At 43.3% G+C, this 14,278-nt stretch overlaps 1 protein-coding gene across 4 annotated transcripts in view; it reads right to left on the bottom strand.

The window, feature by feature from the left end:
* Positions 1 to 11,034, bottom strand: part of sipa1l3 (signal-induced proliferation-associated 1 like 3) — a 184,461-nt gene extending 173,427 nt beyond the window's left edge. For 3 of the 4 annotated variants that reach the window (XM_084326936.1, XM_084326939.1, XM_084326938.1), the window contains exon 1: positions 10,919 to 11,034. The gene's annotated coding sequence lies outside the window, so the exon portion shown is untranslated. The remainder of the gene's footprint in view (positions 1 to 10,918) is intronic. The other variant, XM_084326937.1, reaches the window with a different exon arrangement.
* Between the last annotated feature and the right edge of the window lie 3,244 nt (positions 11,035 to 14,278).

Genomic DNA, 14,278 nt, shown 5'->3' with positions numbered 1-14,278 from the left:
TTGTATATTTCTGTTGCACTTTACTGCTACATTTGCACTCTGGTTGGATGCCAAACTTATTTTCGTTGTACTGTACTTGTGCTGTATGATGACAATACATTTGAATAAAATCTAATCTAACTACAATCTGCCATTGACCAGCAGACCAGCAACAACATATGATTTTGTTTTTAATTAACACATTCACGGCCAGGGGTTGCCGTTTACCTTCTGTATAGAACGCCAGCGCTGTAAGTCAATGGGGGGCTTTGTTCACTTGCGAGTGCTTAAAATGTATCTTATATTATAGCTATGTGTCTAATAATAACACTGTCGATTGTCAGTGAGTTGCTTCCAGTCAACATGCACAAAACAGATCGTTTTTTCATCCGTACATTTCCGTTTTATACCGTTTTGAATATGAGTATAGTTTTGGTGATTCTTAGTAATCCCAGGAAAAGACGCGATAATAGCGTTTTTAGTGAAATCCACTTATCACGTTGTAATTTTTCACCTGATTATCTAATCATCCTGAAATCAACGCTAGATTATCGTTATTATCCTTCCTCATGCAAGAATGAAATGGGCCCTGGAGCGCGGTGCACATCCGGGGCAAATGCTGGCCCCGGATGTGCTAATAGTGAACGTGAGTTAGCTGGCTGTTGTCATTTTTGGAAACAAAAGCGCTCATTCTGAACATTACATCACCGATGCTTGAAATGTGTGAATTTAGTGAAACAACGTGGCAAACGTACAAAACGTTGCTACCATGTAACATCTCCGGTCTCTCTTTCTTCATCTTTCTTTTCTGTTCTCCCAGCTGTTAACAGACTGTTATGCTACCCGGCTGGCTAGCTAGCTACCTGTACCCAGCATGCTGTTCTGCGGTGTAACGGTTAATAGGGTCCCCTCTCAATACATTGCACAGTGTAGGTGCCAGTAAAAACGAGAGAAAATATATTTTTGAGACAAAATTATATTCGCCTAAACCAGGGGTCAGCAACCTTTACTATCAAAAGAGCCATTTCCCCCCCTCCCACAAAATAGAATTCCTCTGGAGCCGCAAAACCAATTTACCCTTAAAATGAAGATAACACAGTGTATAACATTTTATATATAGTTATCACCAAGCATACCCCACATTTAGCATAAAACGCCTGACAATTACATACCCAAAGTCATTTGCAATTTATTATACTTTATACTTATAGCACACAGTTTGTTGCATTCATGGAATTATAAAGCAACAAAAAGACAATTTTGACTTTTTATTGCTGTTTTTACCTGTTATAACAAAGGAAAACCTCAAACTCTTATGAAGAGGAGAAAAAAGACTGGCTGTGTAGACCAACTTTGGAATAAAACCCTGAACTATTCAGGTATATTTGAGTCCTTACCTTATTTGTGCAACATTTATAAAATAAAAAGTAGTCCACTTTGAAAAAAGACTACCATGTGTAGACCTACTTTGAAATAAAACCCTGAATTATGCAGCTCTATTTGAGTCCTTCCCTTATTTTGTGGAAAATCTATAAAATAAAAAGTAAATTTTTTGTTGTTCGCAAATTTCTCACCACATGTCAGGCATCGTTAGTCGTGAAAGCAAATTAATCTGTCCACGCTGAATTAAACCCTCTATTTTCCTCAGACTTTCCTTTTTTTGGATTTATCCATGGTTAGCTTACTGGGGGGTCGGAAACTCAAGATTAGCCACTTGCAGACGGCAGGGAGAGGCGCGGGGTGTGACGTGCTGTATATTTTAGTTGATGAAATATTTTTTCATTTCAGTGTCACAGTATGACATCGATCTCCAAAGTAAGAGATAAAAAAAAAAGGTAAAAAAAAAAAAAAAAATTGACCAAGGAGGCGCAGCTGATTGGCTAAAGAGCCGCAGGTTGCCAACCACCACTGGCCTAAACCAATCGATACAATGTGCGCAAATATTGTCAGATATAGCTAAGCTATATAACTTTTTTTTACTCCCAAATATCGGTATCTGCCTCAAAAATCCAGCATCAGTTGGGCTCTAGAGCTAAACGACGCAGACTGGCAAGCTCTTCTACAGATTTGTCCTTGATCAGTGCTACCAACTCAAACCACAGTCTCGTACGGAATGTGAATCGCGACGGTACAACGCGGTCAATACCTTGACATTTCAGAATCCCCGGCACATCACATGAATCCTAAGAGCTCGGAATAACAGTCGCACCCAAGTATCACGCTGCGCAGAGTGCAGACCCACTTTTCTGTGAAATCAGACCCAGATTTCATCTCGCGAAACCCAGACGACGAAGGGGTGAACTTGTGACTTGACACAGCGGATGACGGCCGAGCCCATGTGGGGCACATAAGGGCTAATTCACTCCTCCTCACCCCATAAAAACAGATGGAGACAGAATCAGCTGTTTCCTTATCCTTTCATCCAGGATTTCCTCTTTTCCAGAAAATGTCTCCCTTGGTGCTGTATGACAGAGCCCTTTGTGGAACAACCCACCACACACACACAGTGCCTGTCAATCAAAGCCCCATGTGTGAAGAATTAAGTTAGGGAAGGACACGAAGCAGGTGGAACAACAACATGGTAGCCAACCACCCCCCCCCCCCTCTCTTCCAGCAAGCAAAGCAACTGAGGCTGAGACCCACTTATCGATTTATCGATAACTGCGTGAAATCGATAAGTGGCGTCACTTATCGATTTTTTTGCATGTGTAAAATTTTCTAAATATAATTTGAATTTCAAATACTTTTTTCTTTAAAAAGAAAATATATTATTTAACGTTAGTTCGCGTGTGTGTGTCATGGGCCAACTACAGCATCGCAAAAACTACAGTGAGTGCACGTGACACACAAACACACAAACTAACGTTAAATAATATATTTTCTTCTTTTTAAAAAAAATGATAAATTAATTATACTTTATTTTTTTACACATGCAAATAAAAACAATTCTATTTATCGCAAAGTTTTTCCCGATTTATCAATTCTTCCAAATGGCATATCGTCTCAGCCTTAAAAGCAACCCATGTCCACAGGCAGCGTAAGAAGGAAGAGACGAGGAAGAGAGAGAGAGAGAGACGTTAAAAGTGAGACATTAAAAAGGGAACGGCGTGTCCGCCTCTCTCAGCTGCGTGACAGTATTAACGGGTGCACATCTGAATGCCTTGGAAGTCTCTCTCTAGAACAAAGGCTGTCGCCCCGGAGATCGGCGTTCACGCATGGCGTGGGCTCCGCTGTCATCCGCGGCTTCTCTTTGCACCGAGAAATCGTTTAGCGTCAAGCGATCCCGTTCGAAAACGGGCCTACGGGCGCCGCTAGACGTGTCGTATGGCACAGAAACGGAGGAAGATAATGGGAGCGCTGAAAAATCAGTTCATAATGTTATGGAAATCAACACGTCGAAAGGGCCTGAGGGGGAGTTTCAGCTTGTCCAGTGTTATCAATGAGCAGGGAAATAGGCAGAGTTATCCAAGCAAACTGTCCTCCGGTCCGGGACGTGGCTTCAGCAGGAGAACCCGAGAGAGAGATAACTCCAGCAGACAGATGCCGTGATCCTGGGGTTCTCGCTAGGAGAACGTTCTCAAAGTCCTCCACCATTGTTGTATACAGGTTATGGTTGGGTAGTGGGCTTTGACATTTGAACCGATACCGGTACCCAAAGCTACCTTTTTTCTGTACTTTAGTCTCTAAAAATGTAATCTACCTACCTCAGTTGTAAAAATTTTAAAAAAAAATGTAAAAAAAAGATCCAAACTTCAAATAATTTATTGTCATTATTATTTATTTAGAACAATTTGTTAATATATATATATATATATAATATTGCAGCGAGCATTGTCTGCATCTAGCTTTGTAAAGTGTAACAACACTTGCGACCGTTTTCGGCTTGCCATTGCCCCGACTGCTTTGTTGTTGAATCAAGTCAAATCCTAGGTAAGCGTGTATTGGGCGTGTGAACGTTGACGTGAATCGGACGTACATTTTTTTTTTGGGTATTTATCGAAATGTGGCATCGGCGGATCTCACGTGAATCGGTACTCGGTAGTACCGACGTGATTCGGTCGGTACCCTTAAAACTTAAGTACCTGAGAATCGGTACCCATCCCTAATACAAGTATACCGACGTTTTAAGACAACTACGGCCACTTGACAGGGCTAAAAGCGCTGGCTATTTCTAAAAGTGGGCGTCCATTTGCAGGTCTTACTTCAGAGTGGCTTGCCTTGCACTGTAAATCACTGAGCCATGCCCTACCCAGTATAAATCAATTCTCTATATACAGTCCTTTGTGTTGCTGTCCAAATGCTTTGTAGCCCGTGTATACATCTCCTATAACCCTGTCAAATGCTTTGTGTTAAGTCCAATAACCCCGTTTGAGTGCTCTGTGGGCGGATGGTGGTGGTGGCGGGCCATCTCTCTCTCCCTCCTTCCCCGTCTCTCCCGCTCTACCCCTCTCCCGTACCCAGTACGGTCCACGGGGCCAGGGAAGGACGAAAGGCCGGCCTGTGGCGAGAAAGGCCTACTCAACATCTGTGTTTATCCTCCAGCTAAAACCAACAGGCTATATTTACCCCAGTCAAACAGTCCCAGTGCAGGAAAGTCTAGGACTCTGAGAGAAGGGAAATAACCCAGGGCTGTGGCTCTGTCGTGTAGACTGAGGATACCTCATCGCAGAGAGGGACGGGGCATGTAATCAACACCCGACCACTGGCAAAATGCAGAGGTATCTTCATGCATTGGCAATTGACCTGTCTCAAGCTCCGCCCTCTTTTCCCAGATCCTCCAATCACAACTTGTGCTTTCCTTTCCTTGTCCGAGGAGGATCAAGAAAAGAGGGCAGAGCTTGAAATCGGTCAATTGTCCGACTCCTCCTTTTCTCTGAGAGTGAGACAACACACCTGGGGGGGGGGGGGGGGGGGGGTTGACCTCTGGGGGAGTGAGAGGGGAGGGGGAGGAGGCGGTGACAGGCGGGATAGACTTATCTACCTAGCTCACGTTTTATTGGTATACAGCAGCCCGTAAAGCAGAAGACTCATTTGAGGAAAGACCCTCCCGCGCACTCCACTTTCTATAAATCTCGAATCCCGGCTTGACATAGTCATGCGTGCCGAGTCATGGATGAGGAGGCCCTCCAGGGAGCCCCGGACATCAAGGAGATTAGTAAGAGAGACTGAGAGAGGGAGACTGAGCAGCGAGACGGTAGCCTGGTCCAGCGTCGCTTCATCCCGACACACGTGTCTCCGAGTGCAAGAAATATCAGACAAAACGAACGTTAAACGTTAGGAACACTTAATAACACAGAGGGCCAAGGCGGGGTCAAACGTCTAGGAGGCCGGATGAAACATTAAGGCCGACAGTGAGGGATGGCCGAGCTAGATGATCTCAGATTTTAAAACAATACACAAAACGTCTCTCCGCGCTCGGTGCCCGCATGCGTGCGGCGTGTGACACGGGCCAGATGGTATCCTCCTCAGCCTACGGCATCCTCCTCCCTCTCCGTGACCTATTGGCCTACCCTAATGAGGACGTGATGGACCGCGGTTGGGTTGTCTGCATGCAATTGTGTGTGTGTGTGTGTATTTCTGCCTATTGTTTAACGCCATTAAGCTTCGTTTAACCGGGATTCCTCTGGGGATTGAAGTGAAACCTGGCAAGAATCAAGATACGACCTTTCGGTTCTAAATTTATGAACGGCATGAAGGAGCATGTGGTCGAGAGAGGAGGACTTCAGGGCTGGGGGGGGGGGGGGTTGGGAGGAGAGGCCTGAAAATCATTATACAGGAGGTAGGGCTGTCTTAAATACTTCGAAGCTTCGTTCGATGGCATGAGCTTCGAACATAAAAAAAAGTCCCACGCTCGCAAAGTGCTGTGAGACTGAAACTGAAAAGGCCGGACATTTTCACGTGCCCGCTCTCTCTTTCCACGGTTAAATGTGACGGAGATATTTACTTTATATAGTATTTTTATTATATGTCCCTTTATCGTGCTGTATAGACAGCGTGAGCCCACGCACCTGCGCATTGTAAATGCCAGTGTTGGAGCTGTGCTGGCCAGCGGGGCTCCACACACTCCTGACGAGGCGCACACACAAATACCTCCCACGCGCCGCATACAGGAGACAAACGACATCTAACTTGCCTGCCAATACACAACGTTCTGAAAAGTGAAATAATCGAATTTAATTTTCATATTCGAATCCCATGCCCATCGAACGAAGCTTCGAAGCTTCGAAGTATTTAAGACAGCCCATTGGAACCAGTACGAATTTAAAAAGGAAGACCGACATAACATTAATTAAGCAGGCTACTGCTACTGGGGCGACAGTGGCTCTGGAGGTAGAGCAGTCGTCTGGTAATCTGGAGGTTCCCGGTTCGATTCCCCCTCCTCCCGGGCAGCGTGTCGAAGTGTCCTTGAGCAAGACGTGGCTTAAGTACCCCTAACTGTTCCCGATGAGCAGGTCGGCACCTTGCACGGTCGACTCCGCCGTCTGTGTGTGTGAGTGAGTGAATGGGTAAAATCATGTGAGCAACAAATTGTAAAGCGCTTTGGATAAAAGCACCATTCACCATTTACTAGAGAGCCACGGCTGACTCACGTCGTCCACATCCTATTGTAAAACGGTTGACTTGAAGAATGCGTACTTAACGAAGGAGTTCCTTCCAGTCCTCCCCCGAAACAAAAGGAAGACAGGTAGCCTCTGAACTGATGAGTCACCTGCACATGGATACGGGTTTGTAATTCACAGTAATGTTTACAGGGAGGGGGAAACGGACCTCAGGTGGCCCAGATTCAGCCTCCCTTTGAAGGGGAGATCCTTTGTTCGCGCAGCTGTTTGTAACGAGATACTAAAAGAGCGGAGGAACTAGTCATAAACCAACCGGCATATTTCCTCGTCATCGTTTATAGTTGCTTGCTGCTTGTGAAGAGTTGTTATCTGGGTCCCGCGGGTGGAGCCAACTACCAGCTTACTGCTGAAAGCACCTTAAAGCCAGGCTCCCGGCGCACTAAACAGTGGATTAACGTAAATACAGAAAATAGGTCCATTACATCAAAACAACAACATAGATATGATGATGCTCCCTTTATTTCAATACAGGCCTTTTATCTCCAAAGCTACTTGACGCCAATAATATACTAGCTGCGTAAGCTAGGCTATGTTGCACAAAAATGTGAACCTTGAAGATATGCAAAGGCAAGCTATGAAAGGACCAATCTATAGTGGATTTTCTGTAATGTCACAAATACCAAAATAAGACATGCATGGTTACAAGGCCATAGGGTTGGGTACTATGTACCTTTACATGTTTAGCATAAGAGTGTAATATACTAGACAAGAGGGAACCTTTTCCACAAATATATAGCCTATATATTACTGTCCCGTCTCTTGGGTCTTTGGAAAGACCAGACGAGGTCAGAGGAGTTTGATAATATTTACTGAGGATGGCCAGATAATGTGGATATTTAAACGTTTAAAAACACAATACATGATCATCATGCCATTTATTTTGTGTGGCGTGTTAAAAAAAATCTAAATAAATAACAATGTTGAAATTGAGAAGTTTGGACTTATATGCTGTAGCCTATATAGACCCTTTACAGTTCATAAACAATAGTGTAGTTTTGGGAGGCATGGATGGAGTGCAATGGAGCCCTCAAAGTCAGAATTCCAAGTAGGAAACTTGGGGTCGATCTCTCAACTCTCGACTTCTCTGATGCAGTTACCTGGCGAAATTTCAACATGGCGGCATACACTATAAACTGTAAACGACATTGTTTTAATCTTTAGGACTGAAGCTACATTCTTATCAGTACCAGTGTGGTAGTCTAACATTGAACACTGAACTCTCCACACACAAGTACACATGAGCACACATACACTCACACACACGACAACACACACAAACGGTCACTTTAAACTAAATGGAAAGGAACAGGGAAAATAAAGGTCACTTTAAGGAAAGAACTGATGCGGTTCTTGTATAGTATAGTTTAGAAATAGCAAGTATAGCATAAGGATATAGAGTAAAAAAAAACTGTATATTGTATAGTAGTGTACATAAGAGGACCCAGTGCCTTAAATCCGTACTTGTATTGCACTATCTCAGGACTTTAGCATGTCTATTTTATCATGCCTATTTTATGTCTATTTTATTACCTGTTTATTATGTCTATTTTATTATTTAGTATTATTGCACAATCAAAGCGGGCATGGCCACCCGCATTTCACTGTATGCCCTGGTATGTATGTGACAAATAACCTATTGAATCTTGAATCTATAACAGTTCCCAAGCGTGTCTTGTCCTCCGGAACCTCGTGACGTCAGGGGACCTGAACTGCAATGCTAGGCTCGTTTTTGCTAGTGTTTTTTTTTTACCCCGAAACAAAGAATCCCCTAGCTTATCAGAGAGAGAAATCAATATTAAAAGACCTTCAAGCCTGTGTCGTTATTTAACCACTAATTAAGCTAGTCAAATAACCCAGTTCATTTTCCCACACTGAAGGAGATTTACGACACGCGTGAGACTGAGAGAGATCTATTCTTCTGGCATACAAATATCCACCCTCCAGCACACAGGTGAACAGGTGAAGAGACCACCGCCGGTGACAACCTGAGCAGTGATTTAGTACCTGGTCGTACTGGCTAGGCTGACTCAGGCCTAGTACACACATAACAGAGAGACACACCGTACTATGGTTTTTTCTCTGGGTTATGTGCATGTGATGTTTGCTGCTAGTATCTGACACAGTGGAAAATAAGGAGGGGGAGAGAAAGATGTAAACGTATGTTTGCCATGTCAATAAAGCCCCTTTGAAGAGAGACAGAGACAGAGAGAGAGAGAGAGAGAGAGAGAGAGAGAGAGAGAGAGAGAGAGAGAGAGAGAGAGAGAGAGAGAGAGAGAGAGAGAGAGAGAGAGAGAGAGAGAGAGAGAGAGGAAAGTGGGCATTGCAGCAAATGAACCATCAGGACATGCCCCCCCATACTGTGTTGTTACTGAAGGCAGGGCTAGATCACTTGAAGCTCTACCACCAAAAGCTAGCCATCTTAGATTTGCTTTTGATTCCAGATTTTTTTTTAAACCGATCACAAGACAATAGTGTAAATGTGTCTAAAATGGTCCATCATCACCAGGGGACAGTGTGTTTTAGTGCAGAGAGTAGACTCTGGCTTGATCTGAAGGGAACTGGAGACACAAGTTGCGATCTGTAGCACCTGGTCGTGATTATATTAGTATTATTCTGCATTAACGTTGGTATTCGGACCTTCACTGCGCCCTCTGCTAATGCAATTTCCTCCCAAATTACGGGAGGAAGACACTATTTCATCCATTTAGAGTGGGGCGGGCGGATTGATGTGACACAAATGAGCTGTGCTGCTGAAGAGCCCTCTCTCTTCTCCTCAGAGGCAGACAAGTTAGTGGGGATGGGGGGACAGGGGGAGGGCATGACCTTTTTTCCTCCTAAAGAGAAATTGTTTTATAAAAAAGGCAACCAAATTGGGCTGCAGTGCTTAATCATCACATTCTGTATTAGCCTGATTATTCCATTACATAGTTACTGGTGGGAGGCAACCCGAATATATTATACTAAAGTGCTGCTGCTGTCACATCCTCATCATGTTCCCGCACGATAAGAGCCCATTTGACGTGTAATTTCCTCGGGCTTTGAGAGCATAGATCTGGATTAACAAAGGGAACGACCCTCTGTTCAAACCACACACCTTTGCAACTGCTCTGCTGCACACATTATAATCACAGACAACATGACATACCGTACCGGATCTATGGGTAACAGTACTGTATATATTTGAATATCGTATGTCACAAATGTAACAGTACTAATTAAATACATGTATGTCATGTATGTCCCTATGCCATAAATGTCATGCATGTTGTGTATGTCATAAATGTCACTATGAATTGAAAATGGGGGACCCTGATGTAAACAAGACAAACGTCTTTCTCTGGTCTGCATCCCCTTTGAGCCGTACTGTATTGTACCCATTCTGCAAGCTGTTAAATAAAGTTTTCATTCATTCATTCGTTCGCTTATCATTTCGTACACTTGCATGCTGAACACCACGTCCTTTGACAACCGATTAGGCCAGGTAAAATGAAAAGCAGCCTTTTTTTTTTATTGCAGTGGTAATCAAGGTGGATTGATTATGCAGCTACCTGTTTTGACGGACATGTAGGCTATGTATATGTATGCTGTCCGTCAAAACAGGTAGCTGCTGCATAATCAATCCACATTGAATACCACTGCAATCAAAAGCGCTGCTTTTCATTTCTGTGTCAGGTTCTTGTAGCCTACGGTCAAGTCAATTGTTGTTCTTCAAATCTCTGAATGAAACGTAGCTGCACAACGACACAAACCCCATACATGCCATGATGATAACCACTACTATATCAAAATACAAAGCTCGTCCACACAAGCTAACTAGCTGGCTAATGCTATACGCTCTCCCCCAAACTAGTAACGAGACAATGGTCCCATTGTCTGGAACTTGTAGTTTTTATCGTTTTCGTTTGGCCTTTACAACCGTGATCTACTCGGGTAAGAAAAACTACAAAGCCACAACACTGGGCGACGCGTGCGCAGTGATGTCCCAGTTGATCAGGAAGGCTGGGGGAATACATATCTATTTTAAATACATTATTGCGACTATCGACACGTCTCATAATAATGCTTATTACCGGGTGTCTGAATGACCTGAACTCGAGCTGAAACACACCCTCTCTCTCAAAATCACAACAGTTAAAACACTTATAACGGCGCCGTAGTAAAAAAAAAAAAATACAAGCTGTTGACTGCGAGGATAAGACCGAAGTTGGACGGTTCCGTCTTGCTCTCGGTGTCTCGCCACTTTTCAACGTTGATGAATGGTCTGAACCGGTCAACTAGAAACGCTTCCAACGTAATAGAAATAAAACAGCATGTCTCACCGAGCGATTCCTCCTCAGTTTCGTTTAACTTACATCCAGTTAAAGTGATTCGCGAGCCATTGAAGAAACGTCCGTGTTGCCCGACGCTCGCGCTGCCTGTTCGCCGCCTCCCAGCCAAGAATGCTCAACCGAAACCACGGCGTCTCGAGCTGCGCTCGTGCGACCCACTGCGCCTGCGCGAGCATGCTTGCTCTGGATGCACCATGCTGATAGTAACAGATAGGGGGCAGCGTTTCACACTACTGTAAATGTGACCACTTGAGTAGGGTCCAGCTGCAGCGCCGGAGAATCCTCTCACTGGCTTGCCCAGAAGTTTCTCGAAGCACTCGGAGGTGCATCTGCAATGCATGCCATTGCCATGCCATCTAAGAATGAAGTGAGGCTCACAGTGAGCGTGTGTTATTGGAATGATTGATTGATTGATTGAACATTTTATTACTGTCCGCCTTGTTTCGAACTGGTTATGCTTAGGCCCTCTTTCGAAGTCAGTTATGCTCAGTGGTGCAGTGGTGGCGCCACACGGTACTACACCATCCCAGCACTTTTCTGAGCAGAAGTACGGATGTGCATGCGCGCGCACACAAAAATGCGTTCACAACTTTCACTCGACTCGTCGTCCGTATTTAAGTACCGGTACTCAGCTATTACCTAGTCTTTGCATAAGAATAGCATAGCAATAGCATAACAAAGAACGAGAAGTGCAAAACCAAAATACAAGCCCTGTACCAATTGGTGGGGGTTTGCTTGAGCTGTGGAACCAAAAGCAGACATGTTTCGGACAATGTCCTTCATCAGTGGTATGAAGGACATTGTCCGAAACATGTCTGCTTTTGATTCAGGCTGCCAATAAAAAACATTGAACCTGTGAGTGCTGGTCCGGCTACCCTGCTTTGATATACTGAACTTTATGGGATTACAGCACCCAGTGTGAGAACTTGTGAGCGCGGTCTAACTTGACTATATTGAGCTGTGGAACCAAATGGTCCCGACTGGAAGGCTGAGACATTTCTTAAGTTGTGCTTCAGAAGGAAACTGTCCGGCCTTCCGGTTTTAGCACAACATGTAGTGCACGCATTTTGCAATTGCTCCGCTCCCACCAACGCTAATTTCGTTTAAAAACATTATTTGGACAGTAAAGAAAGAGAATAGACCACATCGTATGTATTGTTAAGACCCTCTACTAACCATATCAAAAGACAAAATGGTTAGAGGTAGAAAGACGACAGAGAAAATAACTACGGCAACTTCAACGGCGCAGGACGTAACAAAACGAGGAAGACACGTCCTAACCGTCGCTGGTTCTGAGCCGACGGCGACAAGCTCCGAGGAGGAGAATGAAGAGGACAATTAACCGGGATCATCGATTACGGTCCCCGAAAGAGAGTTAATAGAGACCAACATAACAGAAGGTACAGAATCAAGCTCCGTGAAAGCGAGAGCAGCCAGATATATGGATTCCAACGTCACTGCATCTATGCCGCCAACTGAAGAAAGCAGTACTACCACTCCACTCGACTTCAACACCACCACTCCACCCGACTTCAACTCTCTGACTATCCTGATAAAAGAACTGATGGTCGCTGATAAAGAACAGATGGTAGCTTTCAAAGCACACGTTGAACACATCGATACTAAATTCGAACAGGTTATGAGAGCGATCGCCGATCAGTCCTTGCGAATCACGACAGTGGAGAACACGGTGAAAGAAATTACACATGCAGTCAAGGCGAACGAAGGTAGCATGACAGAGATGGGAGAAGATATGGAAAAAGTGAAAGAAGAACTCCGGAGAGAGATAAAAGAGCTTAAAAAAGAAGCGATGGAGAGGCAACTAGAATCCCAACGTTACCACAGGCGGAATAACATCCGCATTGTGGGGCTTGATGAAGCAGTGAACTGCGAAGATACCAACTTTCCAATAGTGTTATCAACGATTTTGGATAACACCGATCCAAACAAAGTGCCAGAAGTGGAACAAGTTTACAGAATCGGTTCCCAGGGGCAAAGTATCAACGGTCCGAGAGTCATCATTGTCACTCTGCGGAAAACTACAACAAGGGATGACATCATCAAATATGCTCGCAACCAACGTGGGAAGCTGAAGTATGGTGATAAACCAATATTTATCTACGAAGATTTGAGCAAAGAGGCCATCATCCGACGTCTACCATACAAAGATGTGATGCAAAAGCTGTACAAAGCCGGCTACAAGCCAAGGCTATCATATCCGGCGCTGTTATCATTCTTGGGCAATAACGGCCGCAGGTCAGGTGCATATACACCTATTGAAGCTGAGGATTTCCTGAATCAAAATGGAGCAAATAACCCAAAGCATGACGAAAATGCCGGAAACAGTTAAGCCTCTCTCTCAATATATACCAGTGTTAGAATGACTTTATTGTGTTCATCAATAAAGTCATTCCACCAGTGTTGGAATGACTTTGTTGTGTTCATCAAGGTAGCAAACGATATGCAAGCCGTCTATAACAAAGTGTACTGTGTATAATACGATTCATAATACATTATAATTTCAGTCTCTGGTCTCTGAGGGGACAAATAAATATCATTGCAAAAAGATCTATCTGGAATATTCTGGGTTTATCGCTCAAATGCCCTGGGTCTCTTAGATCATTCTGGAAAGTAAAAAAGTCTAGGCACTAGTATATTCTACAACCTTCTAGAATATAAGGCACCATGACAACGAAGCATACAACTCTAACAATAAACATTCGGTGTGTATACACATAGCAGATAATAAATTAAATTAAGTTCAATCAGTCCTTAATAATACTTTAAAAATTAACCACACATAAACGTATGAACACAGCAAGGTTATTCTAACAATTTAAGTAATCACTCCATTAAAGGCACATTGAAGCGCTAAAAGGCGCTGCTTTTCTATCTTATCTAATCAGTTAAATCGGTTCTAGTGGCTTCTCCACGTTGATAATTATTTATCTCTTATTCCTTATCTATATCTTTCCATTGATTTTTATTTTATTTAATTTTTTCTTCTCATTACTCTATATTTTTTAAATATATTTTAACTTACATTGTTCTTTTCCAATGTTCTTCACATTAAGGTGTCAATATTACTCTATATTTTTTAAATATATTTTAACTTACATTATTCTTTTCCAATGTTCTTCACATTAAGGTGTCAATATTGCTCTACAATCTTTTCCTTTTTTTTCCCCACACGTTAGTGGAGGGTTCAAAGGAATATGTCGATAAAAGTTTATTCTCTTTTTTTATTTTATTTTTTATTTTTATTTTTATGTTATTTATCACAATACTTCATTACAGTAAGGGAAGGTGCAAGACCAAAAGCGACATTCTATTGCAATAGAATGGAAATGT

This window comes from Notolepis coatsorum, assembly GCF_963971535.1.
Source record: "Notolepis coatsorum genome assembly, chromosome: 1".
Classification (NCBI taxonomy): Eukaryota; Metazoa; Chordata; class Actinopteri; order Aulopiformes; family Paralepididae; genus Notolepis; species Notolepis coatsorum.
Note: the sequence above shows the minus strand (reverse complement) of the source record. Positions and strands in the feature narration are given on the sequence as shown.